Source organism: Macaca nemestrina, chromosome 12 (genome assembly GCF_043159975.1).
Source record: "Macaca nemestrina isolate mMacNem1 chromosome 12, mMacNem.hap1, whole genome shotgun sequence".
NCBI lineage: Eukaryota > Metazoa > Chordata > Mammalia > Primates > Cercopithecidae > Macaca > Macaca nemestrina.
In genome coordinates this window covers 72,451,736-72,472,552 of record NC_092136.1, presented here as the reverse complement: position 1 = coordinate 72,472,552, position 20,817 = coordinate 72,451,736, and the positions used below count along the sequence as shown (strand labels likewise).

Genomic DNA, 20,817 nt, shown 5'->3' with positions numbered 1-20,817 from the left:
TATGGAGAAGTGTTCGGGTGTAACATCAAATGAAAGAAGCAAGAAGCACACATTCTGCACCAGCTCAATGTTATTTAAAATACACACACACACACACACGCACGCACACACACACACGGAGAAAATATAGCAGAACATTAACATTAACAGTGGGTAGGGGCCCTGGACAAAGGTGGGTAGAGGGCTAGAGCCAAAGACCACTCTCCACTGATGGCTTCCCGACCTCCAGGAAGACCACATCGGTGCCTCAGTTTCCCCATCTATAAAGTAGAGAACATAGAGGGTTTACTTCTCACAGTGCCCGGAACAAAGCATGAGTTCAACAAATATTGGCTGTTTTGAATAACCAGAATCTTGGAGGGCAGGTCCCCTCAGGGGTCAGCAGTTGGCTGAAGCACCTCCTCCCACAGCAGGCCTCCCTGGCAGCCCTTGCTGGCATATCTGCAGGGCTTATCTCCCTGGCAGCCCTTGCTGGCATATCTCCCATGGTGCCATGGTAGCTCCTTCCACTATGGGCATGTCTGCTTGAGAGAAAGCCAAGCTGGACTGGACCCCTCAGTCTCTGGGTGGCCTTAGAATTGGACAGCAGTGACCTCAGGAAGAATTTTCCTCCATCTCCCATTCAAAAATCCTTTGGGCTCTGATGCTTCTGTAGGGTGATTCTCCAGGTGAGGGTTGGGAGAGGTTTTCCGGGTGGCTCTCTTGTCCCCAGCCCAGGTGACCACCTCTATCCCTCTCTCTCTCTGGGACAACAGAGTAGCATTTGTTGGCAGCACTTTGTGCCTTTTCCATTTTCTCCTTTGGAAAACAAATGAGAAGCCAGCTGAGTCTGACCTCCTCCCCACCGCCCCCCAACAACCCTCCAGGCCCCCAGGGGCAGGAGACCCTCTCTGCCTCCTCCCTGGACAACAGGCCTGGTGGAGAACCCCAGAGGAGGGGCCCTGTGAGCTGGCTGTTGCCATGGCAATGGCAGCCCTGGAATTTGACGGCTGGGGCCCAGGAGTGGGGGTGGGGAGCTAGTACAGGCTATGCTAGGGGCAAGGAGGAGGGTCCAGGGGCCCAGGAAAGCTAAGAAGAGCAACGCAGGGCAGGGGTCCAGGGTCCCCTCCATGGCCTCAGTTTCTCCATCTGTAAAAGAGGGAGAGAGAGGCATGGGACTTAAGATCTCTCTTTCTACCTCTAATCCAAATCGAGACATGGATAAGGGCTAGGGGTATGGGACCCAGCCAGGACAAGGCCAGATGCTCCCTTTGATGGACAGGGACCCCAGGGCACAGGGACTCAATCCAAGGGTCACACAGGAAGTCCAGGGTAGTGGCAGGACTAGGTTCTGGGGTATGTGGTCTGTCCACTCTGGCTTCCCTATTTTGCTAAAGGAGAGGACAAGGGTGCCTGCCTCATGGTAGGGAGAAGAGGATCCCCAAGAATGGTAATAGCTGGGCCCACAGTGCTGAGACAGCAGATAATGTGCCCACCCTCAGAAACCCCTGGTCTTTCTGGATCCAGAGGGCTGGCAGAGGGCCTGCCCCCACCCCGCCTGCTGCGCCAGGCTGCAGTGGGTATTTTTTTTTTTTTTTGAGACGGAGTCTCGCTCTGTTGCCCAGGCTGGAGTGCAGTGGCCAGATCTCAGCTCACTGCAAGCTCCGCCTCCCGGGTTCACGCCATTCTCCTGCCTCAGCCTCCCAAGTAGCTGGGACTACAGGCGCCCGCCACCTCGCCCGGCTAGTTTTTTGTATTTTTTAGTAGAGACGGGGTTTCACCGTGTTAGCCAGGATAGTCTCGATCTCCTGACCTCGTGATCCACCCGTCTCGGCCTCCCAAAGTGCTGGGATTACAGGCTTGAGCCACCGCGCCCGGCCTGCAGCGGGTATTTTTAAACGGGTGTCTGCCCCTCTCCGCCTTCCTGCCTGCCCTCTCCAGGAACACAGTGAATTCTGCTGCCAGCCCTCCATCCACTTGGGCCAAGCCTGAGTGGGCGCTAGCTCCACGGTCTTACTCTCTGCCTCCACCTCCAGGACAGCCAGGGCAATGTCCAGGGCCTCCTCCAGCTATGATACTCTAGGCTCAGAGAGGGGATGGGGCTTGCCCAAAGTCACACAGTACAGACAAGGACTTTGGGAATGTTGTGCCACCTTCCAGAGCCCAGCAAGATCTCTGGGGCCACTCCAGGCTCTTCTGTTCATCCCTCTGCCACTGCCCCTCCACAGTCACAGCCTCGATCCCCTCAGCTGACCTTCACACCCACCCTAGAAAGATACTCCAATTCTGACCAAGTAATTCCTCACCTTAAAACCAACCATCCGTAAAAAAACAGAGTTGCAGCCATAACTCACATTACACACCAGGATAAATTCCAAACCGATCAAGGATTTAAATGTAAAACAAAACAAGAAAACTGAAAATACCAGAGAAAAAATATGAGATAATTGCTTTATAACCTTGGAGTGGGAAAGGCCTTTCTAACTATGACTCCAAATCCAGAAGCAATAAAATAAAAGCTTGATAAAGTAGAACACATAACAAAACCTTCTGCATGGTAAAAATATAAACAAAGTCAAAAGTCAAGTGATAAATCAGGAAAAAATATTTGCAACTCATATGCCAGACAAAGAACTAACTTCCCGAATATTTAAAAGGTTCCTAGAAACTGATAAAAACAAAAGGCCAACAACCTAACAGAAAAATAGACAAAGGATATGAACCACTCACAGAAACAGGAATCCATATGTCTCTTCGAGATAGAAAAAGATGCTCAACCTTACTCATTATAAGATAAATACAAATTAAAATACACTATCAGACCTATCAGATTGGGAAAATATCCAAAGGTCTGAGTTGGTGAGACTGTGGGGAAATGGGCCTCTTACCTACTGCTGATGGCAGACCCCCATGGACAGGAGCAAAATGAGAATCACATTTACCCTCTATCCTAGCACTCCTAAGAAATGACCTACAAACAAGCTTGTTCACTGCAGCACTGTTTGTAACAGCAAAAGACTGAAAAAACCTAAATATCGGTTAATATGTGGTTGCATACAGTTTGGTATTCCGCAAAATGGGACACCATGCAGTACAAAAAAGAATATGAGGCCAGGCATGGTGGCTCATGCCTGTAATCCCAGCACTTTGGGAGGCTGAGGCAGGCGGATCACCTGAGGTCAGGAATTCAAAGCCAGCTAGGCCAACATGGTGAACTCCCATCTCTACTGAAAATACAAAAATTAGCTGGGCAAGGTGGCACACACCTGTAATCCCAGCTACTCGGGAGGCTGAGGCACAAGAATTGCTTGAACCTGGGAGGCAGAGGTTGCAGTGAGCTGAGATCGCACCACTGCACTCCAGTCTGGGTGACAGAATTAGACTCTGTCTCAAAAAAAAAAAAAAAAAAAAAAAAAACCCAAAATACAAAAACCAAAACAAAAAAAAATGATATTAAGTATAACGAGCAAGGGGCAGAGCAGTGTGCTACCATCTGTGCGGAGGAAGGGAACAGACGATGAATTTGCTGGTGTTTGCAGATAAAAGGATTCACAGACACTACTAGCTGGGTGGCCTGGGGTCAGGCAGGGTAGGAAATAGGCAGCTAGGTGAGAAGGAGACTTTCTATCCTTTTGGATTTTTCCTAATCATGTGAATATATCATCTATTCAAAATATTAAATATATAAATTTAAAAAAAATCCACCTTGCAATCAGGCCCCTGCTGCCCACTCCAGCCTCATGTCTCATCTCTGAACAGCCTTTGCACCTCTCTTCTTTCTTCTCCATCTTGCCTCTCTGGGCTCCCTCCACGAGTCTCTCTCCTAGACCTTCTGGGCTCCCCTGGCCTCGGGGTATCTCTGCCCCAGCCCAGACCCTGCCCTGGTGACACAGGCCTGATATTCCTGTCTGAGTCTGTGTCTGCTTCCTCATAGCTGGAGCACAGCCTGTGTTCCCAGCCTACATATAGAGAACCAGGTTCCAAGGTGGTTGGTCCTCCTTGAACGAAGATTACACTGGAGAACAGGGGGCACTGCCTTGGAGCCCCAAGTTTGGAGCCTTTGTCTTTGCCTTCCCTCTTCTGTTTCCACATTGGTCTCCTCTGAGACAGTTCCAGTCTCACATGTGGTGTTCCTCCAGGAAGCCCTCCCTGCCCAAATCACATTCAGAGAGGGGTAGAACTGTCCAATTCCTCCTTCAAGCCAAACCCCCAACCCCTGCCTTAGGTTGAGCGACCTCAGGGCTGGGCTTTGAGCTTCAAAGTGAGTCCCCAGCCTGGAGGAAGGTCCTGGGGTCAGAAGTCACTGGGTGACTCTGGCAATCCTGCCCCTCTCTGGGCCTCCATCTGTACAGCCAGGAACACAGACCAGCTGCTCCAGAGTCGGTGATGGGCAACTTTAAAGCAGGGTGGGGATTTCTGCTAGCAAAACTCCCCCAGAGCCTCCAGCCTGCAGAGTCCCATCCCTCCTGCACAGCCCCACTCCTTTCCTTTGGACAGCTGCCCGTGGGGAAACTCCAAGCCTCCCTCAGGGAGCTCAGATCATCCCCCTACCAAAGAGGATTATCTGGGCTACTCTCAGTGACTCCATCCTCTTCTCTCCATCCCCGGGGCTCTTCCTCAGCCAGCTAGGTCAACTTCCCTCCCTCCCTTCCAACTTGTTTTACAGCTTCCCACTGATCCCCAGTGGTCTGTGGTCCAGTCCAGCCACCACAGACATTATCACATCAAATTCTCACCATAACCCTATAATAGGTACCATAATCATCATCCCCATTTTACAGGTACATAAACTGAGCCACAGAGGGGCTAAGTACTAACATGTGAGTACTTAGCTTTTACAGTGAATAATTACCCAGGACTACCCACAAAGCTAAGAGGAACAGTAGGATTTGAAGCAAAGTCATCTGGCTTCAGTCTGTTCTAACCATTACACTAACCCAGCTGGATATGAGATCAAGTACTTGTCCCCCAAGACTCTCAATGACCTGGCCCTTGCTGACTCACCAGCATCAAACTTCCCCACCTTTACCACACTCTGGTTGCATCATGTTCTGGCCATAGTAGTTCCTCCAACCCATCGCATTCTTACATCCTGGGCCTTTGCACATGCTGGTCTCTCTGCCATGTGTAGCTTCCTATTCTATGTTTGGCAACTTCTTACTCATCAGACATTTTTGGTGGCCAAAGAAGTGGGAGCCTAGGCTGTATGGTGGGCCAGGAAGGCTGGTCACTAAGCGGTGCAAGGCCTAGGTCCTGAAGGGCCTCAGACCTGCCAGGCTCAGAGCTCAGTCTTTCTCCTGCCAACACTTGTTCATACTCTTCCTTTTACACACTCCAAACTCTGGGGAATTCCTTCCTGATTCTAACTTAACTCACTCACTCTACAGGAGTCAGGAGGATTCCTGGACCTCGGGAGAATGTGCTCCTGCCTGTCCACTGTCAGTGTGACTGAGCTGGGCTGAGACAGGGTGCACATTCTGGGAGCGTAGCTGGTTGCCAGCTCCCACCTCCCTCAAAGAGCCTGTGTCCTTCCAGGTGGCAGCAGGGGGCAGGCAGGATCTTCCCACCACGCCAACAGGTTGTCCTCCTGATCAAGTGGGGCCCAGCCAGCTCCAGGCCCCAGGTAGGGGGTGCCGTCTGCTCATAGGAGCACCAAGGATGGGCGGTGTGCTCCATCATCCTGGCTGCGTCTGGAGACCTGGCCCCCAACAGAGTTTCCCCCTGCCCAGGGAGCCTGGCTGGTTGCCCTTCTAAGCCTGCAGAGACACTGAAGGGAGAGGCTTGTCTCACTCTAACACCTCTCATCAGGGAGGGCTTCCCTCTGCACACAACAGAGATTTCCTGACTGAGTCCTGAGAGCTCCATGGAAGTACATGGGGTGAGATGTGGTCCAGGGGGCAGACATGACCCTACTTTCACTTAAATCGATGAGATTGGCCTGCTTTATGCTTCTGTGTCAAGATTCCTCTAGAAGAAAACGTTCCACTATTTTTATTTTTATTCATTTATTTATTTATTAATTTTTGAGACGGAGTTTCATTCTTGGTTGCCCAGCCTGGAGTGCAATGGTGCGAGCTCGGCTCACTGCAACCTCTACCTCCCGGGTTCAAGGAATTTTCCTGCCTCAGCCTCCCGAGTAGCTGGGATTACAGGCATGTGCCACCATGCCCAGCTAATTTTTGTACTTTTAGTAGAGATGTGGTTTCACCATGTTGACCAGGCTGGTCTTGAATTCCTGACCTCAGGTGATCCACCCGCCTCGGCCTCCCAACCTCGGCCTCCCAAAGTGCTGGGATTACAGCCGTGAGCCATGGCACCCAACCAAGTTCCACTATTTTTAAAAGCTTCGATATTACCACTCTGGGATCAAGTCTAGGCTTTCAGGCCTGGCCTTTAGGAACCCCCGGGGCCCACCTGACCTCTCCAGAACCAGGGAGCTTTCATGGTACCCCAGACACACCAGGGTTTCTCCATCACAGGCCTCTGCCTTTGCAGTTCTCTCTGCCTGGAGGACCTTGACTCATTTCTGCCTATCAAGGTCCAGCTAGTCCTTCAAGATTCCAGCCACTGCCCTAAGTTAGCCTTCCCTGCCCTCACCCTTCTTGGCCTCCTTTGACCCCCAGTTCTCAGATGGGGCTTCTTGGGTCAGGAACCCCTTCTCCTTCACCCTGCAGCCCCCATGCTAACCCGGCACATACAGGCACCAGCGGGCCACAGTGCAATTGAATTTTAAAGGTTCCCCTGGGTTCCCCCAACTCACCACTCAGAGCTTATTTCAGAGTGAATTATCCACAACTAGTCAGAAAAGTTAGGAGCAGCTGTGCAGTCAGCGCTCAGTCAGTCCACCAGTGACAGTGAACACCCCAGTTCTCAGTCAAGTGGCTGGGATGTCCCCATGGGAGCAAGGTCTGCTCCCAGGCAGGAAGTGGCCTGGGCCCTCTCCCCACTAACCAGGCTCTGGCATCCACTGCCCAGCCCCGCCCCTTGCTGGACACTCAGAGGGTAGTACAGGAGCAAACTGCTCTGTTCACATCTCTCCAGAGAGATAATGCCTGTTTATGTTACTTGTTGACATCCAGCTGCCCCAATCTAATCCAACTTTGCTGTCATCAAAGCTTGCTCCAGGGAAGGTCTCAGGCTCAGTCCTCACTGCTGATATCTGCACAGATGTCTTTGTGGGTATGGAAATCTGCTGGGGATTGAAAAGAGAGAGAGAGAGAGAATATGTGTGTGTGTGTGTGTGTGTGTGTGTGTGTGTGTTTGTACAATGCCTATATGCTGTGCTCCTCAGGCTTTGCCTGTGTTGAGATGGGCAGGGGTTTGCTGTCAGCTGACCCCACAGCATGGGAACTGTTGTTTCAGTGTGCCCCCCTCCAGCCCGCAGGCTCCACCAGGGCTCCTCTCTACATCTCCAGCCCAAGCACAGGGCGCAGCCCTGGAACGAAATTTCTTCCCCAGCACCCACAGCCCAGGCCTGGCCACACAGGAAGCGACCTGATGACTGAGGCCTAAGAGTTCAACTCATGGGACAGGACTCAGGGCTAGGGGCCCAGAGGGAGACAGGGCAGGAGGCTGGGGGTGGGGGAGGTTTGGGCTGGCTGCGGGTCTGGGCCTCTCTGGGCTCTTTCTCCAAATATGGAAGGTTTTTTTGTCTCCATTTGAGTCACGTCGGCCATGGCCCAAGAGATCTGCTTTCCAGATACAGCGAATGGGACTGTACCACACTGCCTGGCCTGCTGTCTCCCCTTCCCCTCCCCGTGGCCCATTCCTGCACCTTCCCCAACTCCTGGGCCAAGTTCTCTCTGCCAGCAGAAAGCCCAGCACCCACCTCAGCTGCTTTCCAGCAACAAGAGAAGGGTCCCTGGGCCCATAAAGGGAGGAAACACTCATTCCCTCTGTGCCTGTCACCTCCTCCCACTCCCCAAGGGCCCCTCAAGTGCAACTGAGCCATTCAATTAATATTTACTGAGCAACTACTATGTGCTGGTTCCTGGGACTCAGACCATGGACTGTGAATCCAATAGGATCACTATGTCCAAAGAAAAATCCACCCTTTCTTCCTGTGCCCACCTTGGTGATGGCACTACCCCCCCACCCAGGCAGTCCTAAAAGCCAGGGGCCTAAGCAAGGGTTCTGGAGCCAGACCATCTGGGTCTGAACTCCAACCCAGTGAGACTATCCTGGTTTGAATACCACCTCTCTCTTTCTGGGCTCTGTGATCTGAGCTAAGCACCCTCACCTTCTCTGGGCCTGTGTCTGCTTCCCACTCCACCCCCAATCAGTGCCAACTAGGGATAGCACCCTTTGCCCATCTGCCAGCTTCCACTTGCCTGGTCCCCAGGGCAGCAGCAATGCAGGGCTAGGCATAGGCATGGGTGGTAAAGGGAGCTGAGAGGAGTCTGGGCGCTCCCCTAGGGCAGGGCTTAGCTGTCCTCCTCCTGCCTCCCCCACATTATTTATTTAACAAATGTGTACTGAGGCTCTACCTCGTGCCAGGAACAGGAGGGCTTGGCATGTGTGGATCCACCTGACCAGAACCAAGCATTGGGTCACAGGGCAAACTGGGGGCTCCCACCCACATCTCCACACCCTAGAGCCTTAGAGGTCTGTTACCCTGAAGCAGAGAGGAGCTGCAATCACTGTGTATCCTGGGACAGAGGTGGTTCCTGACATCTGGGCTGGGAAGCTGAGGGGGACTCTGCCCTACACGGCCCTTTTCCTAAGGCCAGTCCCTGGCCAGGGTCTCTGTCTGGCTCTCTCAAGGGAGGCAGGGTGACACAGGCGGTCAGAAGAGATGAGAGACAGGCAGAGGAGCAAGACCCAGGGAGGAGAGCAGGGCAAAGGACAGAGGACAGAAGGAGAGAAAAAAGCAGGGAGCCTCCGTGAGAGGAAGGCCTGGTGTGAGCGGCTGGAACAAAGATGCAGATGCCCAGGGGGCCAGCAGAGACCCTCCACTGCCCAGGCCCTGTGTCCAGGTGATGAGATGGGGCAGGCCGGGCCCGCCCTTCTCCTACTCCTCCACCAGCCTTGGGGCCAGACCCAGGACTATTTTTAGCTGGGGCTGAATTTAGCCATTCCCTCGGAAATTCCTCACCCGCCCCAGGCAACGCCCCCGCTGGCCTTGGGGAGCAGCCTGGAAGCGGCGGGTCCAGGCCAGAGGGAAGGAGGGGCCCAGGAGCAGCAGGAGCCTGGAGGGCGCTCAGGCATCTGATAGGGAAGCAGGCTTTCTGCTCAGTCCCCCAGTGTGAGGCACTCCTCTCCCTACAGCACGGCCCTCCTCTTCTTCAGGAAGGCTCCAGGGTTGTGGGGCCACAGAATAGCACTGGTCTCAGGATCTACAGTACAAATATTACAAGGTTCTTTGTCTCTGACTACAGGACCCACCACGAGGGCTGCTGGCAAGGATGCCTGCCTGTGGACCTACCAGTCCCCCTCCCCCAGCTCCGGAAAGCCTGCATATTCTAGAGCTCTGCTGGGACTCTGGAGGACTCCCACTTCACAGATGGCGAAACCAAGGCAGAGGGACTTGTCTTAGGTTAGAGCCAGCAAGGCAGCCCAAGCCTGCTCTTTCGCTCCCTTCCATGCTCCCTCCATCAGGCCTCTCCCAGGAGGGCTGGACTGCAGGGGCGGCCTGGAGCTCTGCAGCTCTGCAGGGACCCCCTTAGAGGCAGGGCACTTCCACTGGAGCAGAGGGTTTGAGGTCAGACAGGAAGCTTACTGGGCACAGAGGCAGGGCTCACAGCCACCTCACTCATTCAGAATACAGAGGAAATTTCTGCCCAGATGAGAGGTGAGTCCTGCTCCCCCAACCCCGTTTCTGATAGAACCCCTGAACCTAAATTCGAATTTCCAGATTCTACCTCCAAATTGTCTTCCCAGTCAGTTCTCCCCTCGCCAGCTCCACATCCTCTGCTACCTAAGCTCAGGCTACTCATGTTCCCAGACCCTCAAGTCTGATCATCACCTCACAACCAGAGGATGCTATGATGTGCAAAGCTGGCAGTGCTCCCAGCCCTTCCTCTCCCAGGAAGGGAGAGGGGAGCTGGCAGAGGAGAGGTCCTTTGCCCAGGCCATTTAACTCGGCACTTGAGGCTTTCAACCTGGCTCCTGCCCACCTCTCCCCAGGTTCTCTGGTCAAACTGAGACCTCCCTGCCCCTCTTGGCCTCAGACACATACAGGGGCTTCCCTTTCCTGCCCTGGCTCAGACAAGTTCCTTAAAATGCCATGTGAACCACATCACTGCAGTTCTCAAGAACTCTCAGTGGCCCCTTACACAGTGTGAGGTTGGAGCAATGCTGAGATGCATGGGGAGGATTTCTGGCCCTGGTCCACTACTGTGTGGCCTTGGGCAAGGCCCCTTGCTGGGCCTCAGTTTCCCCATCTGAATGATGCAGGGATGAGGAAGGCTAGAAAACATGGCTGGTTTCTAAGGGTCTTTCCAGGTAGACAGTTTCGGCATTAAAGGCCCTGGCCCTTTTCTTCCTCCTCCTGCCCTTTTGGCCTGCCAAGAAGTTGGACATCTCATCACCAGGCCCTATCCCAAGGAGACAGGGGAAGACGGGGGACACCAAGAAACCCCTGAGTGAGACCTCAGTGATGCAGGCAGCTAAGAAAGATGGAGCTATCGGGACCTATATTGGGGGAAGGTGTCCCTCCCCATCCATCCACCCCTTCCCTTCCACATCTGCTCCTTAACCTCCAGTGCCCTGTCCTGGGAAAAGACTGAATGTTTGTCCAAGGGGTTGGGGAGTGGGGTCCCAGCAGTCCCTGGAGGCCTGGCTGTGGGGCTGGCTGGCAGCCAGGAACCCTGCCTCCCCCCTTCCTGCTCCACAGCGCTGCGAGGGAGCAGGGCCTGCTCACCCCCTGGGAACCAATAAACAGGAAACAGACACCAACCTTGTGTTTGCTCCCTCCGCCTGGCCCCTCCATCACACTGCCCCCACTGCCCTCCCACTGGCCCCCGACCTGCTGCATCTCTCCAGACCCCAGAGCCTCAGGACCACAGGATGTCAGAACCAAGAAGTCACAATTTCAAAATCACAAATAAAATCAAGAGGTCTGCACTCTTGGAAAAGAACCCAGAATCCTTCATCTTGAAACCACAGGATTCTAGACTCTGAGAGTGACAATCTCAAAAGCATACACTAAGTGGCCACATTTCTGAGAGCTGTCTGGAGCCAGTGCCCTGGGCTGAGCACTCCAGAAGCATTCTCTTTTTGGCCCTCATAATAACTCCTTAGTGCCCTCATTCTACAGCGCAGGAAACTAAGGCTCAGAGTTGGGATCAGATGACTTGTTAATATCACCCAGCAAGGGGTCAGAGTCAGTTGTGATTTTAACCCTTATCAGTCTGAACCCAAAGCCCACCAGGCACACACACTCAGACTCTCTGAGCCTCACGGGCCGCTTCCAGTGAGGGGCAGCTTTGACGCAGAGAGGGCTTTGCCTCTGCTCTCCTCCGCGTGTGGGCTGAGCTATCCTGGACATGTCCCAGGGTGGGGTTGGTGGCAACAAAAGTAGAGGGGGAGCTGGAGAGAGGAGCAAGGACAGTGGGCATGTGGCTCAGCCTCCGGTCCTGGTTTCTCCCTCCTCCCCACCTCCAGAGAACCAGGCTCGGAGCCACTGACTATGTGGGTGTAGCCAGGCCCCAACCTGCCCTCCTGTCTAGAGCTTTGTCTTCTGCTTCAGGGCTGGAAAGAGGTGCCCAGCAGCCAAGAATCTTAGAATCATAAAACCTTAGCATCTCAGTCATGAGGGGAGGAGGTAACATTTCTTGAGCATTTACTGTGTGCCAAGCCCTCTTGGCATGCTTTCACTTAATCTCAGCAGCAGGGTGGGTGCGGTGGCTCACGTCCGTCATCCCAGCACTTTGGGAGGCAAAGACGGGAAGATTATTTGAGCTCAGGAGTTCAAGACCAGCCTGGGCAACGTAGTGAGACTTTGCCTCTACTAAAAGTAAAAAAATTAGCCAGGCATGATGGCGCCCGCCTGTGGTCCCAGCTCATTGGGAAGTTGAGGTGGGAGGGATTGCTTGAGTCCAGGAAGTCAAGGCTGCAGTGAGCCATGATTGACCCATTGCACCCTAGCCTGGGTGACAGAGTGAGACCCTGTCTGAAAAAAAAAAAAATTATCTTTTTTTTTTTTTTTTTTTTTTTTAATTTGAGACGGAATCTCACTCTGTCACCCAGGCTGGAGTGTGGAGTACAGTGGTACAATCTTGGCTCACTGCAACTTCCACTTCCCGGGTTCAAGCAATTCTCCTGCCTCAGCCTCCTGAGCAGGTAGGACTACAGGTGCACGTCACCACGCCCTGCTAGTTTTAAAAAATTTTTTAATTTTTTTTATTTTTAGTAGAGATGGGGTTTTACCATATTGGCCATGCTGAGTCTTGAACTCCTGACCTTGTGATACGCCCGTCTCCCAAAGTGCTGGGATTACGTGCATAAGCCACCGCGCCTGGCCGAAAAACAAAATAATCTTAACAATAATCCTCTGTGGAGTGAGGGGATACTGCCGCCATTGACTACAGCCTCAGGGGAGTAGGTAAGTGCTTGCCTGGGTCTGAAAGCCAGCGTGCGTGGAGATGGCATTCTGGACAGCACCCTTCACCCTCCACATGCCACCTCCCTGAAGCCTCCCTAGGCTTCTCAGGGATGAAGGGACCTGACAGGTCCTCTGGTCAGACAGCACCAATGCCACCAATTCCCACGTGGAGCTCCCAGCACATGGGATGAGGGCGTTTCTTTCCTTCTGCCGCTAGGCTCTCAGTTCTGCCCTCAGCTGTGGCAGCCTGGCAGAGACGTGACCCTCAACCCCTCCCTCGGCGCCGACCTTCCCTCCTTGCCCTGGATTTAAATTCTCCTATCAACTGCCCTTCTTGAGAGTGGCCTCATCCCACTTCCAGTCATCAAAACTACGGCCTGCCACCTCTGGAAGCCAGGCCTGGCCCCAGAACACACTGGCACTTCTGCCCCTGCCCCACCAGGCCTGGGCTCTGCCTGCTTCTGGACCTCACCCACCTCAGGAGGCTAGGACCCTTGGTGAAAGCTCCTGGCAAGGAGGGATGGTGTCCAAGTTTTCTCACTGCCCAACATGGGGCTCAATGATTGACTGCTAAATGAATGAATGACAAATGAACATGGAAAGAAATGGCAAGTTAAATGCAGTGGGCCTGAGTTAGAAGGTTCTGCCCCAGGACCAGTACCAGCTGGGGACTCTGATTCTCAGGAACCAACAACCTGGTCCTTTGCCTATCTGCAGTAGGCAGAATAATGGCCCTGGCATTACATCCTTATGCTAATCCTCAGAACCTGTGAATACGTTACCTTACATGGCAGCAGGGACTTTGCAGGTGTAATTAAGGATTCTGAGATGGGAAGATTATCAAATTATCAGGTGGGCCTAATGAATCACAAGGGTTCTTAAAGAGGAGGAAGGAGGCCGGGAGCAGTGGCTCACACCTGTAATTCCAGCACTTCGGGAGGCTGAGGTGGGCGGATCATGAGGTCAAGACATAGAGACCATCCTGGCCAACATGGTGAAACCCCATCTCTACTAAAAATACAAAAATTAGCTGGGCATGGTGACGCGTGCCTGTAGTCCCAGCTACTCAGGAGGCTGAGGCTGGAGAATTGCCTGAACCAGGGAGGCGGAAGTTGCAGTGAGCTGAGATCGCGCCACTGCACTCCAGCCTGGCGACAGAGCAAGACTCTGTCTCAAATAAAAAGAAAAAGAAAAAAAGAGGGAGGAAGGAGGTATGGGGTGAGCAAGAGATTTGAAGATGCTAGGGAAGATGGGGGAAGGAGCCACAGGCCAAGGAGTGCTGGCAGCCAGGAGAGGCTGGTAAAGGCAAAGGCGTTGATCTCTCCAGGGCCGCCAGAGGTGGGCAGGCCTGTCAGCACCTGGATCTTAGCCTAGTGAAACCCTTCATTCAGACTTCTGACCTCCAGACTGGAGAGCAGGAGATCTGTGTTGTTTTCAACCACTAGATGTGTGTAGTTTGCTACGGCAGCAACAGGACACTAATATACCACCCAGACCTCTGCAATCAGCACAGGTCTTCCCACCTCAGGTGCACTCTGCACTCCCCTCTCAACCTCTTCCTGCCTGGCAACTTCTCCAAGCTCCACTGGAAAGAAACCAGAGGAAGTTTTGTTTGTCTGGTTTTTGATTTTTGTTTTGAGACCAGGTCTCACTCTGTCGCTCAGGCTAGAGTGCAGTTTGGCAATCACAGCTCACTGCAGCCTCAACCTCCTGGGCTCAAGCCATCCTCCCACCTCAGCCTCTCGAGTAGCTGGGACCACAGGTCTGTGCCACCACACCTGTTTTTTATTTTTAATAGAGACAAGGTCTCCCTGTGTTGCTCAGGCTGGTCTTGAACTCCGGGGCTCAAGCAATCCTCTCACTCAGCCTCCCAAAGTACTAGGATGACAGGGGTGAGCCACCACGCCGGCTCAGATAAAGGTTTACTGTCCCGTCAACTGCAACACCACACTTCTGGACAGTCCCCAGAGTGAGCACCAAAGTCTGCCACAAGTGTGGAGAAAGACCCTATCTGGGGGTGGGGGGAATCCTAGAGCAGGAGCCGATGGTGGGAAAAGCAGGTGCAGGGTAGACCCGGGCCTGAGTCCCGGCACCACTCTGAACCTGCCTTCTCAGCAGCCTAGTGGGGTGGTGGGACCCTGCCTGCCAGCACTTCATTCTGCAACCGAGATCCTGCTCAGGACTGGGTCCTTTCCCAACAGCCCTGGGAGGAGGTTTATCCTAGTGCCCGAGAGCAAGGACGGCTCTGTGGCTCTGAGAGGGGATGGAACTTATTGAAGGCCTCACAGTAGGAAGGTCGTAGGGCAAAGCTGGACCGCAGGTCTCCTGACTCCTAGTGCAGTCCTGTCCCTAGTGAACCCTAGAGCTACTGGAAGTTGGGGTCCTGGAAGTCCCTCCAGGGGGCTCAGCCACTCTGGTTGGGGCCCCAAACCCCTGCATCTCATGGGCTGAGGTTCACTTACTGCACATAGCCCAGCAGCCTGATAGTTTTCCTCTGTGTCTGTCTCTCACAACCCCCAGAATGCCCCAGAGACCCTGGGAGGTGAGAATTAGAGGGAGGACATTGTGGGGGGAATCAACTCCCATGGGGAGACATCAGTTCCAATAGGCTCCTGCTTCCCAGGGGACCCAGGGCCCCCATTTCAGGGCCTGCCAGCAAGGCGCCAGGCTGCCTGGGCACATTTCCCAGTAAGTACACCAAGGCTTCAAGCCTTTCTGGGAAACACTGGCTCCCCCTTCCCCCACCCTGCCACCACCATCCCTGCCAACTCTGCTTAGTGGGAACTCTGTGGGACCAATGTATGGTCTAGGAGTCAGGACACCTGGAGCCAAATCCCATACTCAAGCTTTGGGGCCTTGGGCAGACCCTGCCCACTCCGGGCCTGCTTCTTTATTGGACTATTGGAGCCATGGCAATGCCCACCTAGCTGGAGGATCAGACGGGAGGGATGGGGCTATCTTGGGGGTCTGGGGGAGGCATGAGCTCCCTGTCCCAGGAGACATGCATGCTGGAGCTAAATGGGTATCATGGTGGCTGCAGAGGAGATACCAGTGGGATATGGCCCTGTCACCTGCCTCACTGGGACCCTGTGGCGGCTCCACTCTCCTAGCCTTTCAGCCAAGCCAATGTGGGTCTGCAGGGGGTGGCCAGTGTAGCCCAAAGCCCAGTCCACCCTGGGGACTTTGTCGAACTCCACCTCCCCACCCTAAGTGACCCCTCACACATACTGCCCAGCCATGTGAGAAGTTGTAGCTCTGTGTTCACCTTGAACATCAGGGTCCAGGCCTTTGAGGAGCCCCTGGGGCTGCAACAGAAACCCACCACCCCACCATCTCTGCCTGGGCCCCAGCCACTGTCATTTCTTGTCCAGATTATTCCAGTAGCCTTCTGACTGGCCTCACAGCCTCCACCTGGCCCTTGCAATCTACCCCCACAGAGCAGCCAGAGCAGACCCGTGAACGCATAAGTCAGACCAGGCCACTATTCCACTCAGAACCTTCCAACAGCGCCTGCCCCGTCTCACTTTGAGTACGTGCTCAAGTCCTCCTATTGGCCTACACGATCTTCCTCACCCTAACCCACCTCTGATCTTCTACTTCTCTGCTCCATCATACAGTCCTCTTGACTGTTTCTCAAACACCTCAGTGCCTTTGCACCTGCTGTTCCTCTCTGCCCAGAATGCTGTTTGCCTCAGCCACCTGACCTGCTCCCTCACTTCCTCCAGGCTTCTGCTAAAATGTCACCTCCTCAGACAGGCATTCCTGATCTCTTGATCTAAAGTACCCCCACCCTGTCATTCTCTACTCCCTTATCCTGCTTTATTTTTCTCCCAGCCCCTACCACTCCCTGACACAGAATGTCTCCATTTACAGCCAGGCCTCCTCCCTCGTCTGGAAGCTCCACAAGGGCAGGCCTTTGTTTTGTTTGTTGCTGTATTCCCAGGCCTAGAAGGCCTGACATGTCTCATTGCTCAGACAGTATTTGTTCAATGGATGAATGTATTACCTTATCAAGGGCCACCTAAGTCTCTGAAACAAACTCTTACTGCACACAACCTGCCATATTCCTTTCCATCTCCTAGCCTCTGCTCATGCTGTGCCCTCTTCATAAAGCCCCTCCCTCTCTCTCAGTATTCAAGGTCAAGCTCAAGCAGAGCCTCTTCTAGGAAGTCCCTCGGCCAGTTTCCAGGCTAGTCCCTCAATATCCTAAGCCCCTTCGTGTTGGCTTCTAGATCCTACACTCTCTGTGTGTCTCAGCTCCCAGGAAGCCTGGGGGTGCCTCCACCCTACTGCAGGGCAGCAATGTGTAGCCTGAAAGATCATAGATGGGAGGGAGGGAGGGAAGCAGGAGGGGCAAGTCCCTACACGGGGAGAGGGGGCTGGGGACAGGATTAGCAGCAGCCTCTCCGCCTCCCAAACCCAGCTGGTCCCGGAAATGTGGGGCTGGAAAATGTCAGACTCAACTCTAGTCCATCCCCCAACCCTTCCTCGCTGGGGAGGACTCATTCCTGGGCAGCGTTCCCCTCAAGAGCCCAGGGCCCTTAGGAAGGGGTTAGGAGGAGATGTGAGGAATAAACAGGGGAAAGGGGCTGCCCTTCTGCCTGTTCTCCCCCATCTCACCCCCTCCTGCTGGGTGACAAGACATTTAATTATAGATATTTGGTACCACTCAGAATTCCGAGTGTCCTGATCACCTCCTCCCTTCCCCCCCAGAACCAGTTTCCATGGAAAAAATCAGACAAAGAGCCAAGGAGGGGAAGGAGAGAACTCCCACCCCCGCGGGTTCCCCGCCAAAAGGGGAGAGAGAAGGGTGACTGGAAGAGCAGTTACCAGACCTTCATCAGCAAGGCAGGGAGCTGGCTGGGTAGGGAGGGGGTCTGAGTGGAGAGGAACAAGGCCAAGGTTCTGGTGCATGGGCCTGGCTCTGCCCACCCTTGCTGTGTGACCTTAGACCTAGCATTCTCCCCTTCTGGGTCTCAAAGTTCTTCCCATCCCAACGGGCTCTGGTGAATTAAATAACCACTATGAAAGTGTTCAGGCTGTTGGGGATGTGGAGGTGACACTCCCAACTGTCTGCTGACTTGTCTCCACTACTCAGATGGCAGGCCAATCTCCTTGGGTCCCTTCACCTCTAAGACACTGATATGCTAGGATCCAGGGTGAATCCAACAGTCTTCGACTCTAAGTCTGCACTGTAAGATATCCACAGCTTTCAGAGTTGAAGAATGAAACAGACAGTGTCTGGCATATAGTAAGCACGTGATAAATGTTGGCTATTGTTACTACTATTCCAGTATGTTAAAATTTTGTGAGTTCATCTGCCTCTGCTGCTGAGAGACAAGACATTCACTGCTGTGGGCTACAGTTGTGGCATGTGTCAAACGGGTATCAGGGACCTGAGGGCAGAAGGTGGGACTGCAAGACTGCACTTTGAGGCTGGGGTGGGGGAAGCCTCCCTCACAGGAAGAGGTGTTGACCAACCAGGCTACGGTGGGCCTCAGTGGAGGTAACAAGAGTGTGGGAGGGGCGGGGCAGGGAGGCCAGACAGCTCTGCCTCCTCACCTCCCAGCACATAGACAGGCATTCCTGGAATAAATGACCCATGAGCAATCCGTTACTCCCTGTTCTCCTGGGTTCATACGCCTATTGCAGACAGCTGCCTTTCTCTCCTCTCCAGCCACACCCCTGGCTCCTCCCCTTTCAGTTGACACCCCCTGCAGGCTAAGTCCCTCCTTCTGAGCCTCACAGACCAGGCAGTCTAACCTCCCACTGTACAGATGGGAAAACTGAGGTCCAAAGATGACTCTGTCCAGGTCTGAGTGAGTCAAAAGGCTGAGCCAGGCCTGGTCCCAGGCCTCCCACCTCCCGGCAATGGAGGTAACACCACACAGAACGTGAATATGGACCTGAGGGTGAGGGACTTCCCACAGCCTGGGGGGTGGGGAGGGGGCCCTTAGTCCCCAGGGACTGCCAGAAGCAAAGAATGACAGCTCCTCTCATCTCTTCTTATTCTGGAGTCCATACCATGTCATCGCCACCCACGGCCCAGGGAGCATGACTGGAGCCTCCGGCTTGAAACAAGGGAACATTGTCTCCTCAACAGAGGCCACCAGGAGGGGGTGGACAGCTGCTCCCCATCTTCCCGGAGCCAGAAGGAAGGGGACAGCAGGAGGGGTTCAAGCTAGCAAATGAAAGAACTTCCAGGCTTATGAGGGGGTGGGAAATTGGAAGATGATGGATCTTTTTGGAGCCTACTGCAGTCTACCAGGTTATACTGAGGCCCACGAGGACCCAGCCCTGTGTTCAGAAGCCAAGCCTGTGGCTGAGAAGCAGCTGGGCAGTGCAGCCTCCATTTTTCTTCTTTCCTGCTACCAGAGAGGGAAAGATCACACCACCCACTCACCACACAAGAGAGCCTGCCAGGCAGAGGCCATCACCCCCATTTTACGGAAGGGGAAAGTGAGGCACAGAGCAGGGATATGATGGATCCTAGGCCACACAGGGATTAGAAGAGCAAGGCTCATACCCTGCTTTTCTAACGACAGACTCACCAGTTCCCTCCCCGTAAGGGGACATCAAGCTGGGCCTGGAAAAGTGAGAGGCCTGGAGTGGGCAAAGGCTTGGAGATCAGAGACCTTTGTTCATGGCAGGAAGAAGCCCAGGTTATGGCAGATCTGTCCTGCCTCAGAGCTCCAGAAAGGGGTGCGGGGGTGCGGGGGTGCGGGGGGTAGAGGAGAATGTGAAGGGAGGTGGGGTAGGAGAAGTTCTGTAAACTCCCACCTCCTCTCTGGGTCTCAAAGCCTCCTCTTAGGAGCAACCCCCAGCCACCTTCAGTCTCCCTGAGTCCCTTGGTTTACCCCTGTCGTCTCCCCCATTTGAACCTTCAAGGATCCCAGAAAAGATATATGGGAAAGGAGGCTGGGGAGAAGACCCCTGACAAGAACTGGCCCTGCTCTCTTCCTCTCCTCTCCGACCTTCAGAACTGGTACTGGAGTTCAGGGGCACCAGAGCTGCCCTCGCTGGGACTCAGAAGGAAGGACAGGTTCAAAACTCCCCGCTCCTCACTTCCTGCCTGCTCTCTCTGCAGCCTCCATGAGAAACCCCAGAGGCAGGACCAGGGAGAACTGGAGAGAGAAACAAAGAGAAAGGGAGTTCAGAGGGGCCGTGAGAGCGCTGGGAACCGGAGTGACCGAATTAGTCCAGGGTTTATAGTTTCCAGGCTTCTCACACAGTCAGGGAGCGCAGTGGGAGTGCAGGCCATAGTTGAAATAACTGCTGGCCATCCTTGAGCTCAACCCAGAATCCAGAGCCTGGAATCTAGGTCCCAACCCAGATGCCAGGGCATATGCCATCTGGATCCCATCTGAATCCACAGCCTAAACTCCAGGGATAGTTGAAGCCAGAAGGTAGAAGGAGGGGTCTCAGGGAGAGTGAGCCCCCGGGCTGGGGGTCTGGCAGAAAGGGGGTGCATCTCAGAGTCACCAGGAAGGGGGTAGAGTGGGGAAAAGATGCAAGCAGACAGGATGGGGAAACAAGAACCGACGCCCCGGACCCATAGAGGCAGCCCTGAAGATGGGGCCCAGAACCACTCCTGACCTCTCTAAAGGGCCCTGGCTGCTCAGCCTCTGCAATCCCCTCCCTGCCTCTAACTTCCCCTAGAAGCCCCCATCTAGAAGCTTTTTTCATCTGAGGAGGCTCTAGCAGAACTCAGGCCCCAAGAGTCCCCAACTCAAACCCGCAGGCTCCCCCAAATCTGCACAGTACCAGCTGGATAGAAACATAGGCACTACTTTGTCCACCCACCTCTCCTGATTGGGGAGATTAAGTCACAGAGAAAGGCCAATGTCACACAGCAAGAACAGAACTGCAGTGAGAACCCTGAGACCCCTCTGCTCCTCCATAAAGTCAAGTCTTGTACCTTCCCAATTCTCCCAGGCCCAGGAACACATCTATATTCTGACCTGTCATAGGAAAGCCACATGAGGAAGGGCAAACCGATGTCAACTGTGGCCCCTGAGCCAAACATCCTATCAAGGGTCTGGCCAACACAACAGCAAGCCTCAGAGAAAAGACTGAGCCTGCTCTGGGTGCCATCACACTCATCCCTCCAACAAAGAACCACACCGGGATTTCCAAAACCAGTCCCTGCGAAACATCCAAAGGACAAGATAAGAATCCTTTGTAATTACCACCCAGAGCACCTGGAGCAGATGAGCACCTCTGCCATTAGCACCAGCAGAAAACTGAAGCTTCTACAGGGCCCGAGTAGACAGGAGCCCTGTGTCCTTAACACT

The 20,817-nt window shown here is 53.9% G+C and overlaps 1 protein-coding gene across 1 annotated transcript in view; it reads right to left on the bottom strand.

The window, feature by feature from the left end:
- LOC105468717 (Rho guanine nucleotide exchange factor 17) overlaps positions 1–20,817 on the bottom strand; it is a 61,154-nt gene that overhangs the window by 36,583 nt on the left and 3,754 nt on the right. The window lies entirely within an intron of this gene.